This window comes from Strix uralensis, chromosome 4, assembly GCF_047716275.1.
Source record: "Strix uralensis isolate ZFMK-TIS-50842 chromosome 4, bStrUra1, whole genome shotgun sequence".
Lineage (NCBI taxonomy): Eukaryota > Metazoa > Chordata > Aves > Strigiformes > Strigidae > Strix > Strix uralensis.
In genome coordinates this window covers 46,564,678-46,584,017 of record NC_133975.1, presented here as the reverse complement: position 1 = coordinate 46,584,017, position 19,340 = coordinate 46,564,678, and the positions used below count along the sequence as shown (strand labels likewise).

The following is a 19,340-nucleotide window of genomic DNA, read 5'->3' as shown; positions in this document are numbered from 1 at the left end:
CAGGTAACAACATATCATAAAATGTCAGTATTTTTAGTGTCAAGAAATGAGTAAAAACAAATCCAGAGAATAAATTTCCTTCCTGTTTAATCTGAACAAATGTTCTGAATATTGTTCCTTTTCTGCTGGAATTGCTTTAATTTATTTTCCAGTTGACCTTAACAACAGTGCCTTAGGATGTGTGGGCAGATCCTTGCTGACTAGGTTCTAATACCATCAGTGTTCAACAAGAACATGATGCAGAGAGGTTACTGCCAGGTTGTATTTTGCTATCCCTTTTTATTATACATCTGTGAGTGGAGGCATCCTGTTCCACACATTTAGTGACTGTTCTGAAAGCCCACAAATGCCTAAGAGAAGAAGCATCAAGAAAAATACCAAACTGCAATAATTCTGGAAAGATCGATCTTTGGATAGATATTTCAGGGAGGAATGAATTGAAAATGTTAATGCCTTCCTGCTGTATCTTCTTCCTACTTTCATATTGATGTATTTTTTATTATTATTAAGGACAGAGAGGTTCAACATAAAAAATAGGATTGTAACATGGAACTTTAAGCGTCTTTGCATCTGAGAGTTTTGTGAACATGTCAGTCTTTCAGCAACATGCCTTTTTTTCTGTATGCCTAGTTTAGTTACATGCTAACTGTGGTGCCCATGCTAAAGCAGAAGTCTATTACTTGTGAACCAGCAGGTGTTGATATTTGGCAATTGCGTGGGGAAATTTGAATAATTTGTAAAATCTCTCTAGTGGGTTACAGCAACTGTTAGGGGAGCAAGGGCACTTCTGAACAAAAATGCAAATATCTTATCATTTTTAATGGCAGCTAACAGAGATCTAGTTTCTTTTACCTTCAATGGTAAAAGCAACTTTAATTAAGCAGAGCAGTAAATTAGCTTCTGGCATTTTGCATCCTAGACAGCTGTAATGCTCAGAGCCACAGCAGTGACAGGGAAGAAAATACATGTGTGGTAAACTGCAGGGGGGGGAAAAAAGAGTCCTCTTGGTCCAAATCATTTATCCAAAAAAGATTTCATCAAGCTAATGTCAAACAGTGTTCAAAGAAAACGTACTTTCTTCTTCACTGAAAAAAACCTGGCTAGATTTTATTCTATTCCTGGAGTGTTTGCCGTATTTGTTGTGTACTCCATCATATCCAATGTTAAAATATGTTTATTTACATTATTTATAGAGTAAGTTAGAAAAGTAATTTCTTCTGCCATAAAAACTATAGTGTTGAACATTCTTGAAGGGAATTAATTTAAAAAGTGGTTAAATTATGTGAAATTTAAAAAAAAAAAAAAACCTTTAAGGAGGAAAAATGCTTCCTATACAGTTGCATGAACTGCTAAATCTATTATACCCTGAGTTTGTTCATACTCTTTTGGAGAGGAATTTTTGCTTTAAATTGGTGGGACTATATTATGTAAATAGTGGTTTTGCGTTACTAGTTTTTTGTCTCAATTTGCTATTGGAAAATTAGAGACACCACTTCACACTAGTCTCTAATGGTAAAAACAGTAATGATTTCAGTACTGCGAATTGACTTCAGTTTCTAATTGATAGAGAATATATCAAGAAGGGGAATGATTGCATGGATATCTTTGATAATTACCATATTGAAGAAGTCAATTATTGGGCCAGATTCAAATAAGCCTTTTTACGTTTGCCTTTCCTTCTGGTTCAGTGAAATTGCACACTGTTGCTTTTTGGTGGTTTATGTCTCTCTGTTTTATAAATTAGTTTGTGCAATCTGTCCCTGTGACCTCAGGAACAATTCTCCTTCTGTTTTTGTGAGGCATATGAGCACTGATGCTGAGACTGAAAAACTTACTAGAGCTGATAATTGATAATTTGGCCTGTAAATAAACATAAGCTGTGGATAACATTGAGTTGGATGGGTAATTTTTTTCTATCACAGCCGCACACACCACTATACAGTAGGAGAAAAGGGAAACTTGTCAGCTGTTCATGGATTAGAAGGGAAGAAAGGGTTTTTTTTCTGCTTGTAAGATTAGCAAATTGTTATGGATTTCTGTCACTGAGTGTGAGATGGAGACTGATGTGTTCGTGTTGGTTCCTCTTGCAGCTCTGACTCCCTAACATCAAAACAAAACTTTGAGAGCATATGTGTATGGGCGGGAGGAAGGCATGATGATGAAGATTACAAATTTTTTATGTACAGCTAGAAAGGGAGAAAAAAAGATCATGTAAAGAACAAAGATGGAATGCACTTCTTGAGGCACTTAGCTCTGTCCCCTTCGCCACTCTCAGGTTTCCACACATACATTTATGTTCCTAAACATTTACCTCTCCCTCATCACAGTTAACAAAATGTTTTTTTAACGCACTGTGATAAACTTGAGATCTACAGTAAAAAAGAAAAGCATCAACTGTAATTTTTCACAAAATTAAAGCAGGAGAGATTAGACATTCAAACAGCAGTTCAGTGTCCTGCAAACATTACCTTTGAGGTGAAAAAGATGGCTAGGAAAGGCTTTTAAACACAAGCTTTCCTTTTTACTCCATGATCCACTTATATTCTCTGACATTTTCTCTCATCTGTAAAGAGCATAAATGCTCCCTAACTATTTTAAATTCCATTTTAAAAGTTCTGTCTGTGGAGGCCTGGAAAACACCTTTCATATCTACGGAGTTATTACAAGGAAACTTCATATCAGTGTGACCATAGACCATTATGTCTCGTAACTGAAATAATTCATCTCTCATCTTAATGTACACTCCTGTCCCTACAATATTTGCAGACCTCCTCAGCTTCCCTTTCCAGTTTCATTTCTGCAGACAAAACAATACAGGTTCTTTTAATCTATATTTCAATTAAAAAAAATATTTCCAGTCATCTAATCATTGTATTAGTCCTGCTATGAAACCCATTCCAATTTAAATTCACATTTCTTAAATGAAAAGGGACCAGAAGTATATGCAATATTTGGAGGTTTTTCCAATTTGGAAACTGATTCTGAGCTAAAGATAATTTACCATTAGCTTTAAAACAATAAGGATCTTTGTTCTTCTTGTATTTGTTAAATTATAACATTATCTTTAATCCCTTCCCTGACATTTCATGTCATACAAAAAGGAATCACAAAAGCATTTGTTTCACAATCATCCTTTGTTTTTTTGTTTTGTTTGTTTGTTTTTTCCTCCTCACTGATAATTTTAACAAAAAAACCCTGGTGTTGACTTTGGTAAAAGACGTCATAGCAGTGACATCACCATCAGAGAGTATATTACAGTGATAAAAATAAATGTACTATGAGCATAAATATGTTATTTGTATTGTCTACTGTTAAATATTACAAGCAAGTTTGGAAATAAAGGTCAAGGTTTCCTATATCTATAAAATGTCATCAATATTACATATAAACATAGCTGAGAATATGTTACTGTAATAAAGTATATTTATTAACTAAATGCTATCCAAATAAAGAAATATTATATTAGTGGAATATTTATTTTTTAAAAATCTATAAAGCTGGTATATCAAGTGTCTGATACTGCTTGTGGATTTAAGTATGTTGCCTGTGGCCATTCTGCAGCTTTAGAGGAAAATACCCAGGGATTATAAAATTGACTGTATGATGCTGTGCCTTGATTGAGCAAAACTGAACAAGCAAGAATGGAACAGGAAAGGGCAGGGATTTGATCACAGTATGTTGAGTTTCTATTATACTTATTATTTTTCTTGCCAGTGTAAGAGGTAACAGGAAAAGAAAAGCCAATTTAAAGGCAATGTAATGGAAGCATAAGGTAACAATCTATTCATACACATTTCTGAAGGAAAAAGTAACACAAAACACAATGTAGTTACAACAACTGTTAGAGAAAATGACATAGTATATATGGAAGATAAGATGCACACTCCAGGCTTAGGCTTTGATCATGTTTCCTTTGAGATCAACAGTTCATTTGATGATACAGATACAAGTAGAAATGGGAGAGAGAGATAAAATATTTTCAGCTGTGAAGTATTTGCTAGTCATGACGGCACATTTCTTATTGCTACTGACAGGAATGCTATTAACGATATTGCTAACACTTTCCTTTTATTCCCCTGTCAAATACTGAACCTGCCTGTTTGAGAATTTCATTTGATCGTTGTTGTTTGATGCCCTTAGTCCTAGATTATCTGGTTATATCAATTAATGTGAAAAAAATCCAAACTGTTATTCAGAAAAGTACACCTCTGAATATCCAGAGAGAGAGATTGGTCAGGGGGGGGGGGGCAAAGGGAAGACAATTTACTTTTCTATAGAGGGTCACTAAAAGACCATTTAGGTTATAGTGCTATTTTGAGTAACACATAAGTGGGGCTCAATTAATCATAGGCTTTGTGTTGACCTATTGTGCTGAGGTGAATTTTACCCAGGCAGTGGAGCTCTTCTATAGAAAGAATCAAGAGCAGCATCATAGTTTAATATTAAGGAACCAAATTCAGGTGTGGTACATTCAGTGGATCTTCAGTTCCCCAGTAGAATTCCAGTGGCTAAAATACCACATTTGAATTCAGTCCAAAGCATTTGAACTGCAGTCTTTCTGGTGTCACATCCTTCATGCAATTTCCTGGTGGTGTTGTGTTTCATCTTCAGTCAGTTGTGTAAAAAAAAAATATCCAGGAGTGCTAATTAGCTGAAGGTAATGGCAACAGAATGTGTCACTAACTGTTGAAATATCACCTGAAAATTTTAAAAAATATTTAATAAATCATCACACTTCATCAAATCAAATCAGTCACTATAATAAACCATTGACAGTGCAGTGCACTGATGTATAGAAAATACTGAGCACAAAATACCACCAGTGATTAACTACCTATCATTGTACCACAAACCATAATTCACCTTCCTGAGAAAGCAGTTATGATAGAACATAATATAATAAAGTCTTTCAGCAGGTGCCATCATAATGAGGAAAACCGACTCAATGGAGTCTCTGCATCCAGTGAAACTTCTATCTCTTCTAAAGACAACAGCTTCTTATGCAAACTGCAGCCCTTTAAATGAAGTTTCCCTTCATTTTTGAGGACTATGCCTGTTGAAACCCAAATTATGCACAAAGCTTGTAACAGCAGAAGAATTTGTTCTGTGTTTCTCTTGCAAATATTAAGATACTTTGGCTTCTAACATCATGGGTTTTTTCCCTAGTTTGATAAATCTCTTCTTCAGTATTTCTAATTATCAGAATCAAATGCTGGGCACGCTCCATTCAACATTTGTTTCATCTATTTGTTATGCTGTTATATGCTTTTTTTCATGTACATCATAAAAAAGTAATTTTGGGAAATGGTTTCATTAATAATTGTAATCATAATGCTGTAACTTTAATTTCTTCAGAATGGAATGAAGAGCTGCTATATTACTTTTTAATTTACAAGCTGGAAATCTAGGGAGCACAAGGAGGTAAAACATTTTTTATAACTTAAAATGGGCTCTGGATGTTTATGAATACAATAGTAATAGTAAGGAAAGGATTAATAAATCAGGTGAGGCACAATATAATTAACTTTAAATTTAATCTGAGGATGGTAAAAATATATGCAACATGTCTAAGGATGCAGTCTTGCCAGCTGTTTCTACTGTGTCAGCATAGATTTTGTGAATAGCATAGCAAAACTAGGTGTCACACACATTCATTAACAGCAAGACAGAACAAAAGTGGCTAACGTACAGTGCTGGTTTTTGTGCCATCTGTGAAACAGTCAGTGACACCTGGCACTCTGCCTCATATACAACAGGAAGGTACAGAGTAGGTCACATTTGCAGTAGGAGACCTAAGGGTTCACATGAAATTTGCCTCTCCTGTGGTCCTGGAATCTTAAGGCCGACAAGGTAAGTCTGTGGTTTGTTTGGCCCTTTCCATTTTACCCTGATTTCATGTCTAGGGATTTACTACAAAAAAGAGCTGTCAGTAATACAGTTGGGAGCATTTTTATCAGCTCTGAACAACCTGAATTGGTTGAGTTCAGTGCAGTGATTCATTGAAAAACAAAATGCAGATCAGGCAGTGCTCACCAGCTGTCTGTGGAAATATTTTCATGAGATCTAAATAAGATTTGTAGCAGTTTTGAATCTCATACAGAGACATGCAGTGACATGGGCAACTTCCAGCTGTGATGTTATTTCTCAGTGATTTGCTCAGCAGTTCCTGGAGGAACGAAGTGTAAACCAACAGTGCTGTCATGCAGCTGTCACTATGGTCAGTGGTCCCCTTGTATGTGACTACCAGACACTATCAAGGCTTGGGTGCACCCAGTATTTGCTGTTTTGCAAGCCAGCACAGAGAATGTTGGAATATAGTTAAATAAGTGGCTGGTTTACGAGAGCAATGGGAGAGGCTGCTAAGCATTGAACCCTCCAGCTAAGAGAATAGTTTAGCAGTGAAAATTAACATGGCATGTCTTGGGTTATTTTAATGTATAAAGAACTGTAATGACAATCTTCACTCTGTGCTGGGCCTTGATGAAACTTAAAGCTTTTGAATCTTCTTCACTGGATTTATACTGTTTTGTTTAGTTTTGGTTTGTATCTGATAAAAAACTGTCTGGACGGCCGGGCCCAAAGAGTTGTGGTGAACGGAGTTAAATGCAGTTGGTGGCCGGTCATGAGTGGTGTCCCCCAGGGCTCAGTTTTGGGGCTGCTCCTGTTTAACATCTTTATTGATGATCTAGACGAGGGGATCGAGTGCACCCTCAGTAAGTTTGCAGATGACACCAAGTTGGGTGGGAGTGTTGATCTGCTCGAGGGTAGGGAGGCTCTGCAGAGAGATCTGGACAGGCTGGAGCAATGGGCTAAGGCCAACTGTAGGAGCTTCAATAAGGCCAAATGCCGGGTGCTGCACTTGGGCCACAACAACCCCCAGCAGCGCTACAGGCTTGGGGAGGAGTGGCTGGAGAGCTGCCAGTCAGAGAGGGACCTGGGGGTGTTGATTGACAGCCGGCTGAACAGGAGCCAGCAGTGTGCCCAGGTGGCCAAGAAGGCCAATGGTATCCTGGCTTGTATCAGAAATAGCGTGGCCAGCAGGGACAGGGAAGTGATCTTACCCCTGTACTCGGCACTGGTGAGGCCGCACCTCGATGACTGTGTTCGGTTTTGGGCCCCTCACTACAAAAAGGACATTGAATTACTCGATGTGTCCAGAGAAGGGCAACGAAGCTGGTGAAGGTTCTGGAGCTCATGTCTTATGAGGAGCGGCTGAGGGAACTGGGGTTGTTTAGTCTGGAGAAGAGGAGGCTGAGGGGAGACCTCATCGCCCTCTACAACTACCTGAAAGGAGGTTGCAGAGAACTGGGGATGAGCCTCTTTAACCAAGTAACAAGCAATAGGACAAGAGGGAATGGCCTCAAGTTGCGCCAGGGAAGGTTTAGACTGGATATTAGGAAGTAGTTCTTTACAGAACGGGTTGTGAGGCGTTGGAATGGGCTGCCCAGGGAGGTGGTGGATTCCCCATCCCTGGAGGTGTTTAAGAGTAGGGTCAACATAGCGCTGAGGGATATGGTTTAGTTGGGAACTGTTAATGTTGGGTTGATGGTTGGATTGGATGATCTTCAAGGTCTTTTCCAACCTAGACGATTCTATGATTCTGTGATAATTATCTTAAATAATGATTAGTCTGAGAGGTTATTTTGGCATTTTGATTAGGTGCCATCTACTATGATATTTATGTGCAATTTTGTGGTTTGGTGTAGTGAGTGTCCTCACATCCAATAATGACTGAAATTAATTTCTACTGCTTTTGCAGGAATTATATTTCTGTAAATATTCCTAGAAATCTGCCCATGACAATTTCTCAACATAAGAGAAATGTTTCTCCTCACCTTTGTACACTCTTCCTGTATTTTTCATCCATTCAGACTTTCAAAAACACATGCTTTTGGTCCTAAAGTTCAATTGAAGAAAAGGCATGGCTAGTGTGAGGTATTTTGCTACCCTCAATAACTTAAAAATTGTCACTCTTCCACCTTGACAGCACTGATTTACTGATTAATGGGCCATCATCTTGCCTTTGTATAAAGCAATTGCTCTTGGCTCCTGCTGAATTACCAAAGGAGCTGTAAAACAAATTGCTGTATGCTGCACAAGTTTCCATCACTCAGAACTCCGTGAGAGCCACTGAATTGTATTAGGGTAGCAGCTTTTGGCTCCTGATGAGTTCCTGAGGCAGATGACCTATTGTTCCCAATAAGGACAGTTTGGTAGCTTGGGACTATACAAATCAGTAGCCTCCATTGGACTGATTTGTGCCTCACTAAAATACTGTGCTCACACTTCTTTCAGCTTTGATTTCTGCTATGGGAGACCCACTGAGCAGTCAGGTTAAAAGTATTCACATAACCCTTACGCCCTCTTTGTATTTGCACTGAAACTCAAAGCAGATCTTAAGTAGTGCGTAGTTAATCAATTGACTTAAATCTGGTGTTTGCATGCCTGGTGTCTGAGATGGATAAATTGCAAGTGTCTTGGAAATGGGGATGAAGGAATCCAATTCTTTTTGCTACTGGATGACTCCTTACAGCAGTGTGGAAACATGATGTTCTGGAGGTTTCATACCCTTTCTAAACCTTTCAATTAGACCTGTAGTGTTCATGCCACTTTGCCTCTTGAGAGTATATTTATTGTATGTGCAAACCATTAATTCATCACCTAAGTGTCCACAGAGTACAGTTGTTCTGTAGAGTTTGTTTCCAGTAGAATATTTTTTTGTTTTCCGTCCACTTTGTTATGCAGACAGCTTCTGATCATGCTTGCGCACCCCATCCGTCTATTCAAGTGCAGCTGCTTTTTGTGTAAATTTCTCCTCTGGTATTTTGTCATCTTAAATTTTAGAAGGTGTGGAGAATATAAAATGTTGCCTTTTACTCCTTTTGCAGCACTGACTGTGCCCAGTTCACCATTTTAATTCTTCTTATTTGTATCCCAAAGGTAATAGTATTATATTTTATAATTTATCTTGACAAATTCAATAGTGCTTGTGGCCCATATTCAAATCCATCTTTTCTTAAGCCTGGAGTTAAAAATGGTGATGCATCTTGCTGTTTACCTACCCCTGAAATTTGTATTTCACTCCTGCCAACAGTGTGTTTCTTTATATGTGCACATCTCGCAATTTGTCGTATAGCTTGTAAGGTCTTCAAGATATTATATGTCAACAAGTAAATCAATTGAAGAGAAATTTAATTAACTGAATAAGAACACATGTGTACATAGGGTAGCTTATTCCTCATTAAAGAAGAAAGTGTATGACCTTTGCAGCACTTAAGCCTCAAATAGCTGATAGGTAGGTGGGGTGGAAGGTTATATAACTATGAGGCTCTTGTCTAAGCTGTTTGGAGTTAGTTGTTATGCAAAAGTTTGTGTCACATATATGTCAGCTAAGGCTCAGTAGATATTTGTCATACACCAGAATATGTGATAGGTTCTAACAGAACTTCGTTGATTTAAATAATAGATTATATGTTTTTCCATGTTTAGATTTTGAAATTGTTTTGCATGGCTGTGAAGATTTGCAGAACTCCACTTCTAGGTCTATGTACCAAATTATCTTATACTCGCACTACTGCATAAAGACTCAGTTAAACAACAGTAATCAACAAGATTTTTTTTTCCAAACTAGTCCTCAGTGATTATTTGATTTTTGATTACTGACCTATGGTGATCTACATGCCTATGAGTGACCACAGGCCCCCAGTAAAATTGTTGGAGGACACAGTCCCATTCTCCGTGGACATTTTCTCCTTGAGTGTATGTTTGACATAACTGCCAGTAGGTTTGTGTCTTGCGGTGGCAACAGCAAACAGTGTTCACACTGGGCATTGACGATCATCATAAATTTTAAGAGATCAGCTTTTCTCAACAGCTCTACTCTTCTGGTTTCCTGTGTTTTCTTTAACTATACTCAGTCAGCACAGACCCTGAAGATTCCCCACAAATATAATAACTCCGGGCTATTTAGATAGAAATATAGCTTTTTAATCTTTCCTTTCCCAGTTTGCGTCCTCTGGAGAAGGCCAATGAAAAAGGTGCACCACTTACATCAACCTGTTTAGAAGACATTGAAAGCAGATAGCCTTTTGTCTGTGTGATAGTGTATCCTTATTTTCTGCCTTAAACCTTCTTCTTTGAACTTACTTACCAAAGGGTCTGTCAGCTTCAGTTCTATTGACTTCTTTCTTGTCCCGTGTTAGCCCTATGTTCAATAAGTAGGTCTTTCAATTTTCATCCAGATTTGAAAGAGAATAATTTTAAAAGAAAAAAATCAAAAGGCAAACACACAAACTGTCAGGGGATTTAATGCCATTCTCAAAAGCTTCTGATTTTTAAGAAGTTCTCTAGCATTCAAGATGTTTTTTTCCAGCATGTTAATAAGGCCAACAAATACAGTGCTAGTAAAAATCTAAAAAAAAATCCAACCCTTGACTATTACAATCCTGTAGAATCATTTTAATTGCTACAAACTCCATTTTTTTTCTCTTGAGTTTAAGAACTTACAGGAAGCTATCTCCAGTTAATTTGAAACTCTCTGATACAAACCTATCTTAAAACCTCCGATACAGACTTTGAGACAGATCTATTATATGTCTCTACCTCTTGTGCTCTGAATTTTGCCTTTTAAGTGTGCATGACTCAGCTCTGGCTTCAAGTGTGATTAAGAATGTTAAGAAAAAATCTCCAATCTGAATCCAGTCTAGGTTTGACTTAGAACAAGCATCTCATTTTTCACTCTGTAGCCATAGATTTAACTCTAACACATCTTACAATATCTCACTTGAGTATATCCCAGAAAATCTTTTTCCTAATTCTTCCTGAATCTTACACTAATTCTGGAAATTACTTGTCTATGGAGGACTTTATTTTTGACTCCCAATAGATCCACAGAAAATTGCTAGGGTTAGTTCTGGCAAGGACCAATACTTCTCCTGTCAGTTGAGTAACTATATTTATTTGCTGGGTTTGACGACAAGGGTGCTCCATCTCACTCTGTTCCCCGACTGTACTTAACTGTGAACAAGAGGCAATAGAATATAACAAGCATTCTACATAAAACATTAATTTCCGTTGTTATATTTTAGGTAAAAAAGAGATATGTACTGTAGAGTTTTGGTTAGGAAACAATATTTAAACAGCAGCTCTTCTAGTTGTAGCTCCAAAATTAAACCCATTTAGAGTGCACTTAGTTCAAATAGAAAATATCTTGTAGATGCAATTGTTCTTTTGCATGAAATCACATCCAAATTATTGTTTTTCTGGGTGTAAAGTACTTTATATAACTGCAGTTGTGTAATGAAGTGAAGATTAGTATACTGCACATATGAGACTTGTACTGTAATTGTAAAGAAAAATTACTTTCCTTGCATTCAGTCTAACATTTTCTAAGAGAGTCATTTGCATTTGTGAATTCAAGCCCAAAATGTGGAGGCTTTCACTTTTTGGAAAATGTGAACCTAAAACTCAAACAAGAAAATTAATTAAGGTGTGCTGTATTGAGGTTTATATCTGGACAGTCCAGAATCAAAAGTTCCAGGAAAATGAAGATCTTTTTTAACTGGAAGTACCAAAATTCTAAATTGGAAAGACAGAAAACAGGAGGTTGAAGAAAAATTTCAGTAGTAGCATTTCTAGGAAAGATGAATGTGTGGCATTGTTCAGAAATCCATACTAGGGGCCTAATCTGAATGTTAGATAGTTAAATTATTTCACATGTTCTATTTAGCAGAAAAATCTTTTAAACTGGGATGGAGCTGTTTCTCTTACAGAATATTTATTCACTGATAAGTTAATCCTAGGGAACAGAATTGATAGTCTTCTCTCTTTTCCATTTTATATCAGTTCACCCATCATAAAATTGCACAATTCACCTGTCAGTCACAAGTAAATTCCATATGGGTGTTGATTGCTAATTATTCTAATTTAGTTTTTAGATGGGGAGATGAGAGAACATGCAAGACAGTGAAGATAACAACTTTAAAATATACCCTTCATCATGCACAGTCATGTATTGATGTTTAACATCTGATTATCAATTTAAACATGAATTAAAAGATTAGATTAGATTAGATTAGGGACAGTCCAAGTGAAATAACATTAAACTGATGTAGGTCAGAGAATGCAACTCATCCTAAGGAGAAGAAAAGGCAGGAGAGCAGTTGGAATAGAAAAAATTGTAGACTATGGGAGGAAAGGTGTAGTTGTAGTTAATCTGCTAAAACTGCTTAGCATCAGACTAATTCCCCTCCCTAAGAAGTCAGTGGGAATTTTACTTCTGATTTCAGTGGGTATCATTAGCTGAAGTGTGTTAAGACCCCGACTCAGTCCAATATTACATCTTAAAGTAATTTGAACTCTCAGTGATAGGCCGATTATATTTTATACATAGCTTTTTGTTAAAGTTTTGCCTTATTCTTTTAGAAGAGTGTCAAGGCAGTGGGAAAGTGGCCAGAAAAGTACTTGTAACATTAACTGATCAAGTTAATAGGCTAGTTTAATGTGATGATTGGAAAATATGTAAAAATCTTGAAGGACAATAGCAGAAGTAGATAGTTATAGATTCTTTGGATTGCTGTAGTATTGATCCTAAGATTTGTATAGGAAAGTTGAATAATATTCTAATGCTATCTTGTGTTATATGTTATGAAAGGCAGAAGCAGAAGCAACTATTATGATGTATAATAACTCGTAACAGCCTCTTTTCTATTCTGTGCTTCATCCTCCTGCTCTAATTGGGTCTAAAAATTCATGAAGAGATGTGAATCCCTGAGCACACTGTTCCTTTGGGAGCCTTCTCTGCACCAGCTTCAAAGTACCCGCGTGACCTGGCACAACAGAGACAAAGGGCATCTGCTGGGTCCTAGTCCCACTTAGCAGGAGTGGATTACAACAGCTTCTTCATGGTGAGACAATCCCATCAGAAGATGGGATGAATAGAAATTAGTAGAGAGCTTCTGCTGTTGAATCTCAGAACGTTTCTTTCTGATATGTGAAAATGTGTCTTCAGGTTTTGGTTAATGAGAAAGTTGACAAACTCCTCCTATTTCTGAGCTCTTCTGCAGCTGTTCTCAAGTCTCTAGACTTCAGGGACACAGATATATTTGTCTTCACCTCCCGTGAATAGGTGATGGGGTAAATATTACCCTCTCTGTTTCAACACCAATAAAACATGATGTAGATGCTCCAGTTATTTGGTACTCAATCTTGGAAGCCCTGTCTCTAAATCATATATGCTGTCTGTATTCAGGCTGTAGCTTCCTTTCAGTACTTATAATCTATAGGATAATTGCAATGGCTGTATCTAATTCAGACAGCATAACTGCCAGAAGGGATCTGAAAAAGTATGCCTGGGACTTTCATGGTCTTGCTTATTACCACCAAAACAAGAAGCTTTTTTCAGTATAATTGCTGGTAATGTTTAAAGATTTTGTTAATTTTCAGCTTAACTACAATTATGGCTTTCTCAGAGACAGAAAAAAAAAATATGTGATTTTAACATTCTATGAAATGTTAAGTGTAAAATTCTGATACAGTATTCATCAGCACCAAAGGCTCTTGCTCTGGATGAGAAGAATGATTCTTGAGTTTAGGTAAAGGCAAAACTAAAAGAAAACAAAACAAAACAAAACAAAAGTTTTGACTTATTTAATGGAAATTTGATGTCTTTTAAATTACAGTTAAAGTTTGTAGGAAAATCACAACTAATTCCTTGCACATAAAAAAATATGGATATTTGTAAGGCGTACAGAGAGTTTGCAGTGTTTAGCCAGAACAATCTTTACAACTAAACTACCAGCAGGCTAACCCTCCTGTTCTCTACCTTGACAAACTGGACATGTCTGCATGTCGATCAGAGTATTAATTTGATTAGGTGTGGGAAGGTCCTGAACCCCAGTCCTTCACCTGATCCTGGATTTTCAGCACTCACTGTCAGATCATGAGTCTACTGTTGACAGCAATCTTATGACAGCCCTAAAAGACAGTACAGACTCATTAGTCATATCTTGCTCCTGTGCTGTACATACAGAAAGCATTTCCTTCTGGGATTGTTCCAAAAACAAAGAAAACAATGTTAGTGATGCAACAGACAACTGGGCTCAACCGCTGAAATTCATCTAAAATGTTTTTTCCATTTGTAAAATCCATTTTGGTCTGTATTTTTTCAGTTGTGTAATCAAACAGGCCTGTTCCTGAGGAAATAAAAAAGCAACAACCCTGTGATCAAAGAGGCTGGTTTCCTCCTGGTAAAACCACAAAGAAAATCAAGTGGTAGATTTTTTTTTAAAAAACCTTGTACACATTTGAGTCAATTCTGAATCTATGACTCAGCAGTGAGTAAGGGGCTCCATATTATAGAGTTGATTATGTTCTTCACATGAGTGACAAAAGCAAAAGCATGTCAGTATTGTTCTACAAGAATGGAGTTGTTAGCACTCTATTAAAATTCCATTTTTGGTAATTAATTTCTCCTTACCTAACTTCACCTGCAGTTCCAAATGGATGCAGTCTTCAATTCCTACTACGTAATATTGTGCAAAATCACTATAGTCTCTGAAATTTACCCTAAAACTAACTGCAATTCCCCGGTATCTGAAAAGATTCTTGTGTGCTATACATTCAATTTGTAAAGACCTTTGAAACCCCTGTGAAGTGATATGTGTACATGAATATGTAACATCACTTTCCTAGGCTAGATAATATGGGGAAGGTGTTTTCTAGATAAAACAAGTCAAATGGTATAAAATTAACAAAAACGTTGGTAGTAGGGAACAGATCAATACATTAATCTCTAGATCTTTTGCTCTCTTCTTTCACAGTTCTGTCAGTTACTTGATCAGCACCTTTCGTGTAGATGGAGGTAGGAGATGGAAGGGAGAGGAAAAGGTTGGTTAAAGAGAGAAATTCTGTTGTAGCTTAATCCTCAGCTGAAAGAGATGTAACAGTGACAGTCAGGTTGTACCACAGAGCAGGAGCATGTTCCTCCATAACAAGAAACACCCCTCCTTCATATCCTCTTGCCTCTCAAGACAGGAATACTGCTATTACTGCTGTGCTTTTCTCCTGATGTTACACTGGCTGTTAATACAATAAAGGGGATCCCTGTAAAGGTGGAGCATTTGCTCCATTAGCTTTAAGATGGGGACAGTCAGACATGCAATCTGGGCTGCTGATGGAAGGTATCACTTTGACTTTATTACTTACACCAGTGGTTCTAAAAGATTGTTTCATTTCAAAATACAGTTATAAACTAATTAAGAAACAGGTTTTTTAAACAATGTAAAATTACTTTATTTTTTTCTCTTCAGTCCCAGTTATCAGCTGACATACTTGACTTAACCTATTCTTCAATCTTGAAAAAAAGGTATTTTTAACTGAATCTCATTTTTTTTTTTTCCCCACAGGTAAAATTTACCACCAAGAGAAATGCACAGACTTTTGTCTGCAGAGATAAAAGTTGCCAGGTGCTTTTACAGTCATCTTTTTCATAGGCCTCTATGATTTGAATATATTCTTTATATAACTGAATACTTTATTGTGAATTTATGTAATCTTTGCTGTTCTTACTCCCCCCCCCCCCCTTTTTTTTTTTCCTTCTCATGCAGTACCTCTAACTTGCAGGTGATTTGAAACAGTTGCCAATGTGCCCTTGAACACTGAAAACTGTTATGTAAGTACTGATGGTTAAGTGCTAACGATACTTAGCTCTTTCTGTACAAAAACCTGTATCACTAAGGACTTATACTGATTTCAGACATTTGTGTTTTTGAAATCTTTAAGCCAAGGATCCAAAACAGGATACTGAGCCCCAGTTCCATTATCCACTGCATAAAAATAGATTGGAGATAATCATTACTGGAAACCTGAGACAGGTGAGATGCTGATCCTAATTTATTTTTGCTTCTTTGTGTGTGAAGCACATATTTCTTCATCAATATAGAACTTGTCAATACTTCATGGATTTTGTGTAATTTTTTTTTCCTCTTTCTTAAAAGAGTCTAGTCAATGACACTCCTTTCTTCAGTCTCCATTGAGATCAATGGCAATATTGCCACTAATTTAAGAACCAAAAAAGTCTCACTTTTTCAGGTACCTTAAAGGAACAATTAAAATAGGTTTTGATGAAAAGTGTCTTATATCAGACAGATTGAATTCAATCTCTATTCCGCCAAACCAAGGAAAAGAAAACAAAGATCAGATTTGGCAATAGGGTAAAAGACATCTCAACTCTAAAATCAGTATTCTTAAGAATGAATAGATTTAAATGGTACATTTAATGTTCTGTGAAATGTATGTCACCTTTACAGATATGCATTAAAGAGGTGCTGTCATGTATTTCAAACCTGCTGGAAAGCAGAGTTTTTCTTTTTATATTGTGTGACCTAGAGAATAAAAAAAAAAAAAAAGTGGCACCTAGTGGTTTTAATGCTCCAACTTGTCAGTAAGCATTATAGATAATTACTAGTTGTCTCAGTGCCAATGAATGCCAATTTCAAAGCTAGATTATAAATTTGCATGAAGATTATACAATTCATGTAACAATTATAATGTGTCTTATTTTTCAGAGCTTTTAATTTGTGTTACCAACTTGTCTGTTTCTAGATTTGGTCTACAGATTTGAAAATCAATTTTATTTTCAGAAGTTTTTTTCCTATATAATTATAAAATTTTAGAAATCTCTGCTTCTATATGCCTGTCTTTAAATTTACATAATTTATGTCATTGTAATTATTCCTTTGAGTCGGAGCATCTGTATAGGCATCAGCTATTGAACAAAGTTGTTTCCATTATTTTCGTTATACAAGATTTCCCTATTTAATCATACATATGTTTGTTTTCATCTTTATGGATTACTGTGATTTATAAAATGGCAGTTTTACAGGTGCCAAAAATAAAGGTTGTCTCATGGCTGAAGACCAATGAGATAGTGTGTACTGAGCTAATAAACATAGTCCAATGTTTTGTGTCCAGTATAGTTTACTTACCTATTTAGATAATTTTCCTCTGGATGTGATTAGCACAATTGATAAACTGACTGTCTCTAACAATGCTTGATATATGCCTATACTTCCATTTTATAGCCATCTTCAAACATGTTTCCCTTCTGAACTCAATTTTACATATATTACTAAAATTTCTTTCTCATTTAATTAATTTTGTCTACTCATTGGTCACCAAACTATCTCCAATTTCTTTTATGATATAATCATTGAACCAGATTGAGAATGATTGACCCCCAAATCTATGTAGTCTTTTCAATATTGATAATACACCATGGTCAAAAAGATTGTATGTGTCTGAAATGTTGAATAAACTCAGTGTTATAAAGAAATGAATGTTTATCACAAAGTGCAATCGACTTGTACTGGGACCGAAATGTAATAAATGAAGAATAATTACTTTAATATGCTGCTGTGTGGTTACCTTGTAGAAATGTCCTCGGGAATTTGAGAAAACTGACACCTTTCCCAGTGTGTTGTTTCAACTTTTGTATAAAATTCTGCTGTTAATTGTATATATTCTTCAGCACACTCTATAGAAAAAACATAATTCTCTAGAAAATCCAATTGGTTTCTAGGATACTGCCTGTAGGACTCCTGTACTTCTGCAAAACTTATTTACTTAATTCCTAATGAATCCAAGATATTGAGCTTTCATATGAAAAATACACACTAGGGGGCAAGAGGTATAATTTATACCGTTAGTGTATAGTAAACATATATAACTAAGACAAAATATTCAGTGGAAAAGACAATTTTAAAGATCACATCAGAAGACAGGGCTTGGAGTGATACATTTACAAAGAAACTTTCTGTAAACAACTCTTGCTGTTTTAAATTGAGTTCCTGAAGACTCCAAATCTGTACTGCATTATCATCAAAGATGGTGAGATCTAGTTTTTCCTTCTCATAAGAACACTCAGTGGGGGGGGGGGGGGGGGGGGGGGAAATCCACTTACATATAGAAAGCGAGTGACCTAGTGCTACTGTTTTTTACCTTTATAGGCTTTAATAAATATAGAGTCTTATATTACTTAACAATTATTGATAACAGAACGGAAATGTGAATCCTTCTTGTGCTGCATATTTACTACTTGAAAAGGTGAAGATGATGCATATCAGAATAGGAACACTGATAAACAAATTGAAACATTGGTGTCTTAAAGCAAGTAGGGTGATCAACTTGAAGGTACAGGTGCCTGAATCAGCGACTTTAATCATTGCAGTTTGTGAGGCAAACAATGAAATATCAGACGTTCTTATTTATATCCTGCTTAGCTAAGCATGAATTCTTTTTTTTCCTTTCTTTTTTATTTTTTTCTGGTTTTTAATATTACAAGAAATTGTATCATGTAATGCCATTAATCAATTTATTAAAGTCCACATTAAAAACAGATTTGATGTTTGGTCTTCCCAGTATTTCAGAACAGCGACCCATAACAAAGAACTTGATTTGAATTTCTAGAATAATTTCAATTCTTCATGCCCAATTTATACTCATTTTTTCTTGTGCCACATTACCCTTGATATGAAATAACATTTCTCTCTTTTTGATAGGTTGCCTCTTGATATGTCTGCAGAGGGCAATCGTATCAAACCTTTGGATTTTTGGTAGGCTAAAAACCTAGTTCTTTTCTCCCATAGTATCAATTTCTCCATCAGATCTATAGCTCTTCTCTGTATTTGTAGCAGGAGCAATCAGAAGATGCGTTTGTGAAATTCAAAAGCCCGTTGAGACTTCTGTGGTGGCAGAAATGGTTCTTTCTCTCTGCAGATGTTGAGAAGCCCTTGCCCAGCTTCCTCAGAGGGATATTGTTCTCTTTGAATGTGGTGCAGAGGTGCTTTGGTGTGGAGCCAGCAGGCAGACTGGCAGAGCCCAACAGCAAAGAAAACCTTGTCCCCTCTTGTGTTACCTGCAGTGTAATAACAGACAAGTCTGTATGTTCCTAATCTGGCTCAAGTGACAAGTAAAAGGGTTTAGTTTAAAACACCACCATGCTGAGTATTCTGACTCTAAAATCCTGAGCCATGTTAATGCCTGTGTACCTGAATTGCTGAGTTATAATCTGAAGGAGAATGGAAGTTTTAGATTGGAAGTACAACAGAAGTAGGTGTGATTAATTTCCAAGTTAGTCATACTTCTGCTGGGCATACTTCTTTTACAGTTGCAGAAACTGCCTATATTCAGGTTATACCTTGCATAGTGCATTTGAGTGCTAATATGGGTGAAAATAAAGTCTCAGGAAGGTCTGCCAATGGAGACTGCCACTCAGAGACAGAAATACTATTTAACAAATAAAAGAACATAAAGGGGAAGAAAAGTGGGCTGCTAAAAAATGC

The 19,340-nt window shown here is 36.5% G+C and overlaps 1 long non-coding RNA gene across 4 annotated transcripts in view; it reads left to right on the top strand.

Moving 5' to 3' along the window:
* LOC141942717 (uncharacterized) overlaps positions 1-19,340 on the top strand; it is a 44,989-nt gene that overhangs the window by 14,799 nt on the left and 10,850 nt on the right. For 3 of the 4 annotated variants that reach the window (XR_012628718.1, XR_012628719.1, XR_012628720.1), the window contains exons 2-6: positions 12,757-12,905; positions 15,405-15,464; positions 15,606-15,670; positions 15,781-15,872; positions 18,558-18,611. This is a non-coding gene — a long non-coding RNA (uncharacterized LOC141942717). The remainder of the gene's footprint in view (positions 1-12,756; positions 12,906-15,404; positions 15,465-15,605; positions 15,671-15,780; positions 15,873-18,557; positions 18,612-19,340) is intronic. The other variant, XR_012628721.1, reaches the window with a different exon arrangement.